This window comes from Myxocyprinus asiaticus, chromosome 19 (assembly GCF_019703515.2).
Source record: "Myxocyprinus asiaticus isolate MX2 ecotype Aquarium Trade chromosome 19, UBuf_Myxa_2, whole genome shotgun sequence".
Taxonomy (NCBI): Eukaryota; Metazoa; Chordata; class Actinopteri; order Cypriniformes; family Catostomidae; genus Myxocyprinus; species Myxocyprinus asiaticus.
Window position 1 is genome coordinate 3,389,976 of NC_059362.1, and position 13,554 is coordinate 3,403,529.

The 13,554-nt window shown below is 46.7% G+C and overlaps 1 protein-coding gene across 3 annotated transcripts in view; it reads left to right on the top strand.

Annotated features, from left to right (window-relative positions):
* Positions 1–13,554, top strand: part of ptprk (protein tyrosine phosphatase receptor type K) — a 297,329-nt gene that overhangs the window by 201,889 nt on the left and 81,886 nt on the right. The window lies entirely within an intron of this gene.

The following is a 13,554-nucleotide window of genomic DNA, read 5'->3' on the forward strand; positions in this document are numbered from 1 at the left end:
TCCAAGTAACAGTACACTCATTACAGGTTCAGTGCCCGTGGAGAAATAGGACATCATAGCTCTGTATAAAACCTTATTATTCTCGTCAATTAAATTACTGACGAAAACATTCATTAACAAAAAAAGGTTTTCTTTTGCCAACTGTAAGAAAGACAAGACCAAAAAATGCATCATGACAATAATCAAATGGTTTTAATTAAACTGGCACCCCTCCTTTTTAGCATTTACCAGAAAATTACACTTTAAATGCCTGTAATTCTTGAACACTTGGGACTACAGACTTAATTTTGGTCTCATTTTAAAGAGACTTGGGAGATTACTGTGCAAGTGAAAACAGTAAAGTTAATTAAAAAAAAAGTTATAGAAGTTTAGGTTTATTGCAATGAATATGCAATGCACTAAACTTTTATTTACTTAATAAAAAATATATATTAAATATGTATGTGGCAACCAAAAAAAAAAAATATAGAAAATGTAAATAAGTTATAAAATGGCATATATATCAGATATTGACTAGGCGCAGTACCAAAAGTGGCCACGAGATAACATCAAAGCTCCATTGTTGCAAGAATGAATGAGGTTATATTTCGGCTCCGATCAGTCATCAGAAACAGTGTTTTAATGCATTACTGTAATGACGTAATTCAGATCGCAAAATAGTGGCCATATTTCAAAGCTATAGTAGGTCCATACAATGCAAGTGAATGATGGCCAGAACTTTGGAGCTTCAGTGGTTTAATCATTGTTTTCAGAAGTGATATGATAGGTGTGGGTAAAAAACAGATACATATTTAAGTCCTTTTTTGATAGAAATTTTTCTCCCTGCCCAGTAGGGGGCGTATGCATTAAGAATGCGAATCATCAAAAACACAAGAATAAGAATGTGAAAGTTAAAGTGGAGATTGACTGAGCAGGGAGGAGAATTAATAGTGAAAATGGACTTAAAATTTGACCTTTTTCTCACCTACACATGTTATATTGCTCCTGAAGACTTTGATTTAACCACAGGAGTTGCATGGATTACTTTTATGCTGCCTTTATGTGATTTTTGGAGCTTAAAATTTTTGGCACCCATTCACTTGCATTGTATGGACCAAAAGTGCTGAGATATTCTTCTAAAAATCTTTATTTGTGTTCTGTTGAAGAAAGTAAGTTATACACATCTGTGATGGCATGAGGGTAAGTAAATGATGAGAGAATATTCATTTTTGGGTGAACTATATTCCTTTAAGCATTTGATACCATGTACTTGTTATGTACGTACGGGCTGTTGAATTGTACTTTCATTTAAAGTACCTGAATTTAATTACATCTGTATTTATACTGTTAACCTAACCCCTAACCCTACCCCAACCCTTATTCTAAACCCTAACCCTAACTAAACCCTAAATCTACCCATACCTCAACCTCAGTAGCAGCAAATATAAATCTTGTGAGAACAACATGTAGTTAAACAATAAGTACATTGTATTGTATGTATTTTACTAGTACATAGTAGCTTAAGACACCTATATAAAGTAGGACAAAAAATCTGTGTAAAAAATAAAGAAAGCTTCTCTTTCTACTGCCTACAAAGGCAGATTCCCTCTAAAGAAGCATCCTGACACAAATAGAAAATTGACTGATTTGCAACACCTTTCATGAGCAACAACTTTGTTAATGGCCACCAGCGTATTAATATACAATTAGCACTCCTGAGAGAAGCACATGAAAGAAGCTGCAATTTGTTACTCTAATTAGCATAAAAAATACATAGCACACACAAATATTGAGCAAAATAGTTAATATAAGTTTATAATCAGCACTCCCTTTGTTTGCTTTATGAATGATGTATTTAATACTGCCTTAAAACAACGTATCTTATCGGACAGCAAAGCTGTGCTGACCATTTAATTGTGCATAGTTATGATAGATGCATTAAATACAGATTCAACTAAAAATTATAAATATGGTTTGTGGTGAGCACAATTTCCTTTGTGTGGTGAATTATTGGCCAAAACCTTGCCATTTGATATAACATTTGATCAAAACCAGTTTAGAGCCACTGCGCTACACTAGAACACCCCACAATGATAAACCTGGACATTTCCTGTAATCGCACCACTGGTCCAGGTGTGCTGACTTGTTCCTTTCTGTATAATGCTAACACATCACATCCTCACGTTCAGTTGCCTTTCCTCCGTGCAGGTGTGTAAGGCAGCTGATTAGTCTGTCAGTATGCGTGTGCATGCTGATTCTTTCTGAAACATTTTCCTTGTCTGATAACAGACGATCATCTAACCAAACCCACACGTATTGTACACTGCATGAGGTACAGTATATGCACATGGCTCTGGGCTCTGTCCTGGCTAGTTTCTCGCTATGCTCATCTGCTTGGAGATAAGCACTAAAACACGAGGGAGTCCAAGTTAAATTTTGTTCTCTGGCTTTCTTCAACACTGAAGTGAACTACCAAGAGCTTTTATTCAAGTGTCAATGTAAGAGTGTTGTCACTAGTGAACCCAAACAATCTACAGTAGCTGTCTCCTCAGAAATTGCCTTCAGTCAGTATCTCACATTCTTGGCATCTCTTGCAATCCATCCATGGCAGATAGACGCAAGTGCCAGTCTGTTTAAAGGTTCAGAACCAAATATTACGTGTTAGAAGAGACCTGTGTGCAAACAGCTTCAGCCTTCAACAGTCCTGATTTTCAAACAACAAATTCAATCAGCTTTGCAGACTTTAAAGGGATAGTTCACCTAACAATGAAAATTCTCTCATCATTTACTCACCCTCATGCCATCCCAGATGTGTGTGACTTTCTTTCTTCTGCAGAACACAAACAAAGATTTTTAGAAGAATATCTCAGCTCTGTAGGTCCATACAATGCAAGTGAATGGGTGCCAAATTTTTGAAGCTCTAAAAAGCACATAAGACTCCAGTGGATTAATTTATGTCATCTGAAGTGAAATGCTAGGTGTGTGTAAGAAATAGATCAAAATGTAAAACTTTTTTTTACTAACATTTTCACTTTCGGCCAGCTCGTTGACTAGGGTGTTGTGTAAGCACGTAAGCCTCCTCTGCATAGATATTCAAACACAGATACCTTATTAGCAAAAGCAGTTTATTCAGTGGTCTGAGCAAGGAGCTCAGTTTGAGGCATCACTTGCATTCAAACTGATTCTAACAGCTCACCTTGTTGACCGTTCCAAGATGGCCACAGTTGACATATCTAAACCAGCCGAATGAGGCATCTATGTATGAATTTCTATGTTCCTCTGTTGTAAATAACACTGCACTTCCGTATTTTTTAGTATTTCACACGTCAGTTCTCGTGTGAACTTGCCAACGCGCTTATGTGACCGCAACCCTCAAGTTTTAAATATTGATCTAATCCTGACACACACCTAGCGTTTCACTTCAGAAGACATTAATTAATCCATTGGAGTTGTATGAATTACTTTTATGATACTTTTTGGAGTTTCAAAAATGTGGCACTCATTCACTTGCATTGTATGGACCTAAATAGCTGAGGTATTATTTCAAAAATCTTTGTTCATGTTCAGCTGAATAAAGACAGTCATTCACATCTGGGATGGCATGAGGGTGAGTAAATGATGAGAGAATTTTCATTTTTGGGTGAACTTTCCTTTTAACTGGATACTGACTACTGAATTCTGACTACAGAACACCTCTACAAACTCTACGAACACCTTGGAGTTCTTCTAGTTGTGAAGTTTAATAGTGGGTTCAGTGTTAATCAACCATTTCTACATTACAAACAAACCTCAGATTGTTTTGGTGACTTCTCTCCTCACCCGTCTCTGGAGGAGCGGGTGGAACCGCCGGAAGAGGAGTCTCTGGGGAATGGGTGGAACCGTGGAAGACTCTGAGGGCAGAGCCGTGGAAGACTCTCTGGGCGGAGACGGGAGAGGCTTGACAAAGGCAGGTGGAGCCAGGAGAGGCTCGACGAAGGCAGGCGGAGCCAGGAGAGGCTCGACAAAGGCAGGCGGAGCCAGGTGAGGCTCGAGGGGCGGAGCCTTGGAAGGCTCTAAGGGCGGATCCATGGAAGGCGAAGCCGTGGGAGGCTTGCGGGGCCATGGAATGCGGAGCCGTGGGAGGCTCGAGGGGGCGAAGCCATGGAAGGCGGAGCCGTGGAAGGCTCAACAAGAGCTGACAGCGACTGGGAACAGACCTCTGTGATCGGGAGCACTGGCAGTGACTGGGGAACGACCTCCGTTGTTGGGAGCACTAGCAGTGACTGGGGAACGACCTCCGTTTTCGGGAGCACTGGCAGTGACTGGGGAACGACCTCCATTGTCGGGAGCACTGGCAGCGACTGGGGAATGACCTCCATGGTCGGGAGCACTGGCAGCGACTGGGGAACAAACTCTGTGGTCGTGAGCACTGGCAGCAACTGGGGAGAAGGTGTCCTTTTCTTCTCCTCCTTTTCCGGACAGCTGGGAGCATAGTCACGGGAGCAGGCGAGGCCACAGGCATTGGCTCTGGGACGGTTGAGGCTACAGGCGTGGGCACTGGCTTGTTGGCCATGGGAGGCGTGGGCACTGGCTCGTTGGCCGTGGCAGGCATGGGCGCTGGCTCGTTGGTCATGGCAGGCATGGGTGCTGGCTCATTGGCCGTGGAAGGCTTGGGGCAAGGAGCCGTGGAAGGCTTGGGGCAAGGAACCGCAATGTTCTAGAGCTTACTCCACATATTCACAGAGGTCCAGTGAGGATCAGCCGGATGCATCAGTTCATTCAGTGAACTATTCAGACCGGTCCGGAAGAAAACCACCAGAGAATGGTCTGGATAGTGCACTAAATTCGCTAATTCTAAAAACTCATGGACATGATCCTCAACTGGACAGTCCCCCTGCTTGAGTAGCAGAATTCGGACAGCCGCTTGATCCATGTGGGTCAGTTCTTCTGTCACGAGTAGTTGCTGAGATGAGACAGGAGACGTAGGATCTATTTGCAGGCTTTAATAAAAATGATGACAGTGAAACAACAAACGGGAACTCAAAACAACAACAAACAAGAACTCACAGAGGAATGCAAAAACTGAAGGGTATTTATACAAACAAGAGCTAATGAGGGAATGGAAAACAGGTGAGAACAATAAGGAACAGATGGCAGTGATGAGGGCAGTGCATACTGGTTAACGTAGTCCGGGGGAAACACTTCGAAGTAAGAGTCCTAGGAAACATGAGGGAGACGGACGGTGACACTCATACTGTTCCCTATTTGTCACTCACTTGATGTTGTGTCAATGTAGTGACACTAGGGGTCACTCTTGGGAGCCCGAGACACCTCTGGTCTTTGATAAAAGGCCAATGAAAATTGGCGAGTGGTATTTGCATGCCACTCCCCCGGACATACGAGTATAAAAGGAGCTGGTATGCAACCACTCATTCAGATTTTCTCTTCGGAGCCGAACGGTCCTGCTCATTGAGCAGAATTCTACTATTCATTCACCTCTGCTGGATCTGATGGCGCATTTCAGCGGCTTCTCCCTCCTCTGCACTGTTGCACTGCAGAGAACGCCCCTGGGCGCTTCTGCAGAAAACAAAGAGAGTATATTTTCTGAAAGAGCTTTTTCCTCTAAAAGATTATATTTCTCTAAAAGAGTGGCACACACGGAACGTCTTTTTAAAGATGCCTTTCCGATTGTGTGTTATTCCTGGTTGCGGTCGTTATCTCTCAACTTCGGATGGTCATGATCGCTGTCTTTCGTGTCTGGGCACGACCCACATAGAGGCAGTGTTTGTGGATGGTTCATGTTCTCATTGCGAGAACATGACCATGGCAACGTTGTGGTCGCGGCTTGCTTTCGTAAGCGGCTCCCCGCCTCTGTCCTTCTACCTACGGATATGAGGCCAGCGCGGCAAGCACTGGGGGCGATTTGGGGACCCCAGTGGGATTGCCTCTGCCGGGTATTCCCCCGCGGACCTCCCATTCCCCAGCACGCTCGTCTGCCTCAGCCGGGCTTCCGGATGAGTTCGCTGGCTCGTCTCACGGTGAGTCTGGCTTCTTGTGATGATGAGCTCTCGAGCGCAGCATCAGAGAGCGGGCTTGTCCAGTCGGACGCAGAAGCCTCAGCTGGGCTTCCCCCCTCGGGGATGATTGCCCTGTCACAGGCTGATGCCGAAATGATGGACTTGCAACGCCACTCAAAGCAGCCACGCCCCACTCCAGTGCCATTCTTCCCGGAAGTGCACGAGGAGCTGACGAAATCGTGGGAGGCACCTTTTACTGCCCAGTCCCGATTCCACAGTTCCCCCGCTCTCACTACCCTCGATGGCGGGGCGGCCAGGGGCAATACAGCGATTCCCCCGGTGGATAAGGCGCTCGCGGTGCACCTATGCCCGCAGAGTGCTGCCACCTGGCGTGGACGCCCTAAGCTCCCGTCCAAGCCCTGTAGGCTCACGTCGTCCCTGACGGCTAAAGCCTACAACGCTGCTGAACAAGCCGCCTCTGCCCTGCATGCCATGGCTCTCCTGCAGGTTCACCAAGCCAAGGCATTGAAAGAACTGCACAAGGGTAGTTCCACCCCAGATTTGATGCAGGAACTGCGCTTGGTGACCGACCTCACTCTCTGAGCGACGAAGGTCACAGCGTGGCCTCTCGGGCAGACGATGGCCACATTAGTGGTCCAGGAGCGCCACCTTTGGCTCAACCTGGTCGAGATGGGTGAGGCCGACAAGACACGGTTTGTTGCTGCCCCCATTTCCCAAGCTGGCCTATTCGGCGACACTGTCGAGGACTTTGCCCAGCAGTTCTCGGCAGTGAAGCAACAGACGGAGGCGATCCGGCACATCCTGCCCCGGCGCGGCTCAAGATCCCGCACCCCGTCTGCTCGTCGCCAAGGGCGTCCCCCTGTGGTGACTGCACCAGCTCCACTGCAGCCCGCCCCTTCAGCCCGGCCCCGCGTGGAGCCCACCGCAGGAAGCAGACGCCACCCGTCTCACAGTCGGCACTTAAGAACCCACAGAGGTTGTCAAAGCGCTCCTGAGATGGGTGACCCAAGGACAAAGGAACCCACTTACCTGGAGCTGGTAAGTAGACCACTCCATCCCCCGGTCTTTTGTTACCTTTTTGTTTGATTTCGCCCGGTGTGCACGGTCATCATCACGACTACCATCCTCAGGTTTTTTCTTGCAGGATTGGTCTTTCCGCCCCTGAACGTCCAGCTGTGGCACACAGCCGCCCCCGATGTGGCAGTCTCCACGGGTTACGAGGACAGGCCTCTTCCTCACCCATCCCAGGCTGTTCCGGGGATGGTCACAAGGAGCCAGTTAAGTGCTTCGATGTCCCTAGACTCAGCACGGCCACGACGTGGTGTGGCACCTCGAGCTCTGCCCCGCAGCAAGGCCCCACCTGCAGAACGTCCGACGACGTTGTCACCTTGGTCCCCCTTGCGCAGAACTTGGACACGTGGCTTGCAATTTCCAATCCGTCGCGATGGCTGATCTGGACCGTCTGACTCGGCTACGTGATTCAGTTTGCCCAGCGCCCGCCCAGGTTCAGCATTATTCACTTCACCTTGGTCAAGAATGAAAATGCTGCTACCTTGCGTGCGGAGATTGCTACCCTCCTACGGAAGGGCGCAATAGTACCTGTCCCTCCAGCCGAGATGAAGAAGGGGTTTTACAGTCCCTACTTCATCGTACCGAAAAAAGGCAGTGGGTTGCAGCCAATCTCGGAACTACGAGTACTGACCTGAAGTAGACCTGAAGGACGCGTACTTCCACATCTTGATCCTTCCTCGACACAGACCCTTCCTGCGGTTTGCATTCAAGGGTCAGTCATATCAGTACAAAGTCCTCCCTTTCGGCCTGTCCCTGTCTTCATGAAGGTCGCAGAGGCTGCCCTTGCCCCGTTAAGGGAGGTGGGCATTCGCATTCTCAACTATCTCGATAACTGGCTAATCCTAGCTCACTCTCGATACATGTTGTGCGCACACAGGGACTTGGTGCTGTCACACCTCAGCCGACTAGGGCTTTGGGTCAACTGGGAAAAGAGCAAGCTCCTCCCAGTTCAGAGCATCTCTTTTCTCAGTTTGGAGCTGGACTCAGTCTCTTCGACGGCGCGCCTTACGAACGAGCGCGCCCAGTCAGTGCTGGCCTGTTTGAAGGCGTTCAAACAGAAAACAGCGGTTCCACTGAAACTCTTTCATAGGCTCCTGGGGCATATGGCATCCTCGGCAGTAGCCACCCCGCTTGGGTTACTGCATATGAGACCGCTTCAGCACTGGCTCCAGACTCGAGTCCCGAGATGGGCATGGTGCCACGGGACACATTGCGTGGTCATCACGCCAGTCTGTCACTGTCCTTTCAGCCCTTGGACCGATCTCTCGTTCCCACGGGCAGGTGTTTCTCTAGAACTGGTCTCCAGGCGTGTCGTGGTCATGACAGATGCCTCCAAACGGGCTGGGGTGCTGTTTGCAATGGCCTGTGGACGGGCCCGCGACTGCATTGGCACATCAACTGCCTCGAGTTGTTGGCAATTCTGCTCGCCCTGTGGAGGTTTCGGCCGTTGATCCAGGGCAAGCACTTGTTAGTTCGGACAGACAACACGGCAACGGTAGCATATGTCAACCGCCAAGGCAGTCTGCGCTCTCGTTGTATGTCACAACTCGCCTGCCGTCTCCTCCTCTGGAGTCAGCAGCACTTCAAGTCGCTGCGAGCCACTCACATCCCGGGCAACCTCAACACTACAGCGGACGCACTGTCACGGCAGGTTACCCTCAGGGGAGAGTGGAGACTCCACTCTCAGGTGGTCCAGCTGATTTGGAGTCGATTCGGACGGGCACAGGTGGACCTGTTCGCCTCCCAAGAATCCTCCCACTGCCCGCTCTGGTATGCCCTCACCAAGGCTCCCCTCGGCATAGACACGCTGGCACACAGCTGGCCCCCTGGCCAATGCAAATATGTGTTTCCCCAGTGAGCCTACTTGCACAGACCCTGTGCAAGGTCAGGGAGGACGAGGAGCAGGTCGTCCTGGTAGCACCCTACTGGCTCACCCAGATGTGGTTCTCGGAACTCACGCTCCTCGCAACAGCCCCCCCTGGCGAATTCCCCTGAGGAAGGACCTTCTTTCTCAGGAACAGGGCACCCATGACCAGACCTCTGGAATCTCCATGTCTGGCCCCTGGACGGGACGCAGTGGTAGACACGATCACTAAGGCTAGGGCCCCCTCTACGAGGCGCCTGTATGCTAAGTGGTTTTCTTCCCAACGGGAAGACCCCAGAGATGCACAGTCAGATCAGTGCTTTCCTTCCTGCAGGAGAGGTTGGAAGGGAGGCTGTCCCCTTCCACCTTGAAGGTGACGTTGCTGCCATAGCAGCACACCACGACGCAGTCGACGGTAAGTCCTTAGGGAAGCACGACCTGATCATCAGTTTCCTGAGAGGCGCCAGGAGGCTGAACCCCTCCAGACCTTGTTCCCTCATGGGACCTCTCTGTAGTTCTTCAGGGTCTACAGAGAGCCCCCTTTGAGCCTTTGCAGTCAGCCGAGCTTAAGGCACTCTCCTTGAAGACTGCCCTCCTGACTGCGCTCACTTCCATCAAGAGGGTAGGAGACCTGCAAGCGTTCTCTGTCAGCGAAACGTGCCTGGAGTTCGGTCCGGGTTACTCTCACATGATCCTGAGACCCCGACCGGGCTATGTGCCCAAGATTCCCACAACCCCTTTTAGGGACCAGGTGGTGAACCTGCAAGTGCTGCCCCAGGAGGATGCAGACCCAGCCCTGTCGTTGCTGTGTCCAGTGCGTGCTTTACGCATCATTTGGATCAAATGCAGAGCATTAGGATCTCTGAGCAGCTCTTTGTCTGCTTTGGTGCACAGCGGAAAGGAAGCGCTGTCTCCAAGCAGAGGATCGCCCACTGGCTCATTGACGCCATAACTATGGTATATCACGCCCAGGACATGCCGCCCCCGGTAGGGCTACGAGCCCTTTCTACCAGGGGTGTAGCGGCTTCTTGGGCCCTGGCCAGGGGTTCCTCTCTAACAGACATTTGCAGAGCAGTGGGCTGGGCAACACCCAACACCTTTGCAAGGTTCTACAACCTCCGGGTGGAACCAGTTTCATCCCAGGTAGTGGCATGCAATACAAGCAGATAAGCCCGGGATAGCCGGCCGGGTGTATTGCTTGCACATAGCTCCTTCCACCTCCTTTTTAGCTGAAGACGTGCGCCATTAATTCCCAGTAGTGTTCACAAACTTTGTTCCCTGGTTGTCTTCCTCCGAGCCCTGTGGCAGTCGAGTTTTAGGAGAGACTCGCTGCCGGCCCAGTACACGTGCTAACTAAGAGTCCTGTTCTGGGGTAGGTGCTCCGCATGCGGCGGTTCCCTGTAAGGCTAACCCCATGCGATACATATCTTCTGCTAATTCGTTTCCCTGTTGGCAAACTGCGTCTTCCTTGGGCAGAGCCCCTCTGCCCCAGTCTCCATGTTTGTAGTAACTCCTCCCCCGTTGGGTAGGATCTACCTTGAAGACACTCCACATGGTTGGAAAGACCATGTGACGTATTTTTCCACTTAAATATCCCCCCCTCTCTTTGTGCGAGGTTTGGTCTCCGCGGTGTCTTCCCCTTGGGAGGGACACCACCTGACTAGACCTGGCGGCCCAGTCGGATAATCCCCCTTCTTTTTTAGGGAGTGGAAAAAAAAGAAGGGGAAAAGAGGCCACGAGTGGGTTAGCCTGTCTCAATATTTTGGGTAGTCGACTTGTCCCCAAAGGGCCGTTCGACACTTATAACTATGTTGGCAGAGGTTACGTGTCGACCTGGTGTGCTGGCTATGAGGCACACAGTGGGCTGCCCACCACACACCGCCAGTTCACGTAACACAGTTCAGCCAATTGTGGCATTTCATATAGGGACCCCTAGTGTCACTACATCGACACAACGTCGAGTGAGTGACAGATAGGGAACGTCATGGTTACTTGTTTAACCTCCGTTCCGTGATGGAGGGAATGAGACGCTGTGTCCCTCCTGCCACAACGCTGAACTACCCGCTGAAATGGCCGGACCTTATATCGGCTCCTCAGCATAAAACTTAAATGAGTGGTTGCATTCTAGCTCCTTTTATACCCGTATGTCCAGGGGAGTGGCATGCAAATACCACTTGCCAATTTTCATTGGCCTTTTATCAAAGACCAGAGGTGTCTCAGGCTCCCAAGAGTGACCCCTAGTGTCACTACATCGACACAACGTCTCATTCCCTCCATCAGGGAACGGAGGTTACGCAAGTAACCATGACGTTTTCGTTTCATACGTTATTTTATTTTATTTTATTTTTTTAGTAACACTTTTATTTTACAGTGTCCTTGTTATACATGTAACATGTAATGACTGTAGTAATAACAGTAAATGATGCATAATTACAAGCAGCTAACCCTAAACCAAACCCTTACCCTAAACCTATAGTGAGTACATGTTATTAATTAATATTATTCAGTACTTTAACAAGGACACTGTAAAATAAAGTGCAACCTTTTTTTCTCTTTTGTATATGCTTTGTGAAGTGTCCTTGGGTCCTTTAAAGGCACTATATAAATAAAAACTATTATTATTATTACTTTTATAATAAGCGCACTCTTACGGAAATGATTAGGTTAGGAAACTTAAAGCGGAGTTCTCAAACGAAAACAGATGTGGCCTTAGTCTATAATAATTATAATTAGCCCAATGTTAATTCATATTTAGCCTGTGTCCATATAGATGCCTTTGTACTTCCGATCAAATAACCCGTTGACACTCAAATCTCACCCAGAAATCACACTGATGTGTTGAAACGCTGAAAGAACAGGTAACTGAAAATATTCCCAAATGATCAAATAAAAGCATTGGCCCATTTTCGAATATTTACATGATTACGTGCATCTGTTGACAGTTGATCAAGCCTCTTCATGTACTGTCTCCCACAGAAAAATCTAGATCAAAATGAAAAAAACAAAAAACATAAAAAATTTATAAATAATTGTTTTTAATATTATTATTCAGAAGATGAGTGAAATAAGAATGAGAAGTAAAGATAAAGCCAGGAATATATTGCACAATTTTACAAACATACTTGACAGTCATAAGTGGGTTAGATGCTGATGTGATTTCTTGACACATCTGGGACATGCACATCACTTCCTGCACTTTTGTCAGGCAGCTTTATGCAAACAGGGTTACAGCAAAATAAAGGCCACTGTCAGCAGCTCCATGGGCTGAATGCAGACAAAAACGAACACCATTTGTTTTCATCTGCACGTGTGCAAATTACTTTTGGAGCTAGCATTTTCCTGTTTTGATAAATTGACACTTTCCAACCAGTATATCATTTCCCCTTTCCGCCCCTTTTCTTTTTTTTTATTTTTTTTTTTTTTGTTGTTGTTGTTGGCCCTTTTTATGCCTGCAGAATTATTAAGGGAGCATTATCTTGAAATGTGTGCAGCCTCCCAACCAGGTTACAAATTAACTTTGTGTTGACATTTTTTTTGTCTGTATGATAAAGGAATTCTTTTGTTTTTTCCCCCTTTTATATTTATCATTGTGGTATGCAGCATCAAATACTAGTCATTCTCTCTGCTGCTACAAAAACATAGAGTCTCATTGTGAATTTATAATTTTTTGTTTGTTTTGTTGCTTAACGACTTAGTGATCATTTTGAATTGGGGGGGGGGTAGGAGTGTATCAAGATTGAAAAACAAATTTTTTTTTTATTGAATATGGTTGAATGTTTATTGAATATTATCAAATGGAGCAACATCAACAACAGAAGGTTGTTTTGATTTAAATTATTTTATTGGGGTTATAGTGATATAGTTTAGATATAGGTGCAATAGTTATAGGACAAAACTTCTGCAAAAACTTTTGAGACAGCAAGATGCTTTTTCAAGAAAAAAGATTATAGCTTATTTAAAATCACCACTTCAGAAAAGGGTGCACCATTTCCACTTAATTTCAATCTCAAGTATTCTATAAACAAATTAATATCCATTGTGATTTGATCAGTCAATGTGAACACCTTTGAACATTTTTCATAACAAATCTTTTCTCGCCAATTAAGAAAAACAATGGGGGGAATTCACTAAGAATGCATTGCGGCCAGTAAAAGCACCAGTTATTTGCATGCACTGGTTTAGCGCACGATTCACTAAAGTAATTATGCAGATCAGGAAACAGTGCAGACACACCCATAAAATCGCTTCTGAATACAATTTGCATGCACACTTTCGATCTTGCAGGTTGATTCTGAGCGCTATATAGCGGAGGATGCAGCAGACCGCCGTAATCTGACACACCCTACTGAGACTAAACAGCATCACTGTGATCCTGACACATGAATCATCTCTTAAACATGTCGAAATTGTGCTTGACTATACTGCGCATCTGGATATATTTAACGCTGATTGCGCCTGCTTAACCCTTTAACCCTTCTGAACGTTTGAAAGATTTCCTGTTTCAGTGGAATACCCAAATTAAAAGGCTTATAACTTAAAAAAAAAAAAAAAAGGAGGATCAAGTGTTTGGTATCATTGTAAAGAAAGATTTTCAAATTTTTTAAGGATAAAGATTATGATACA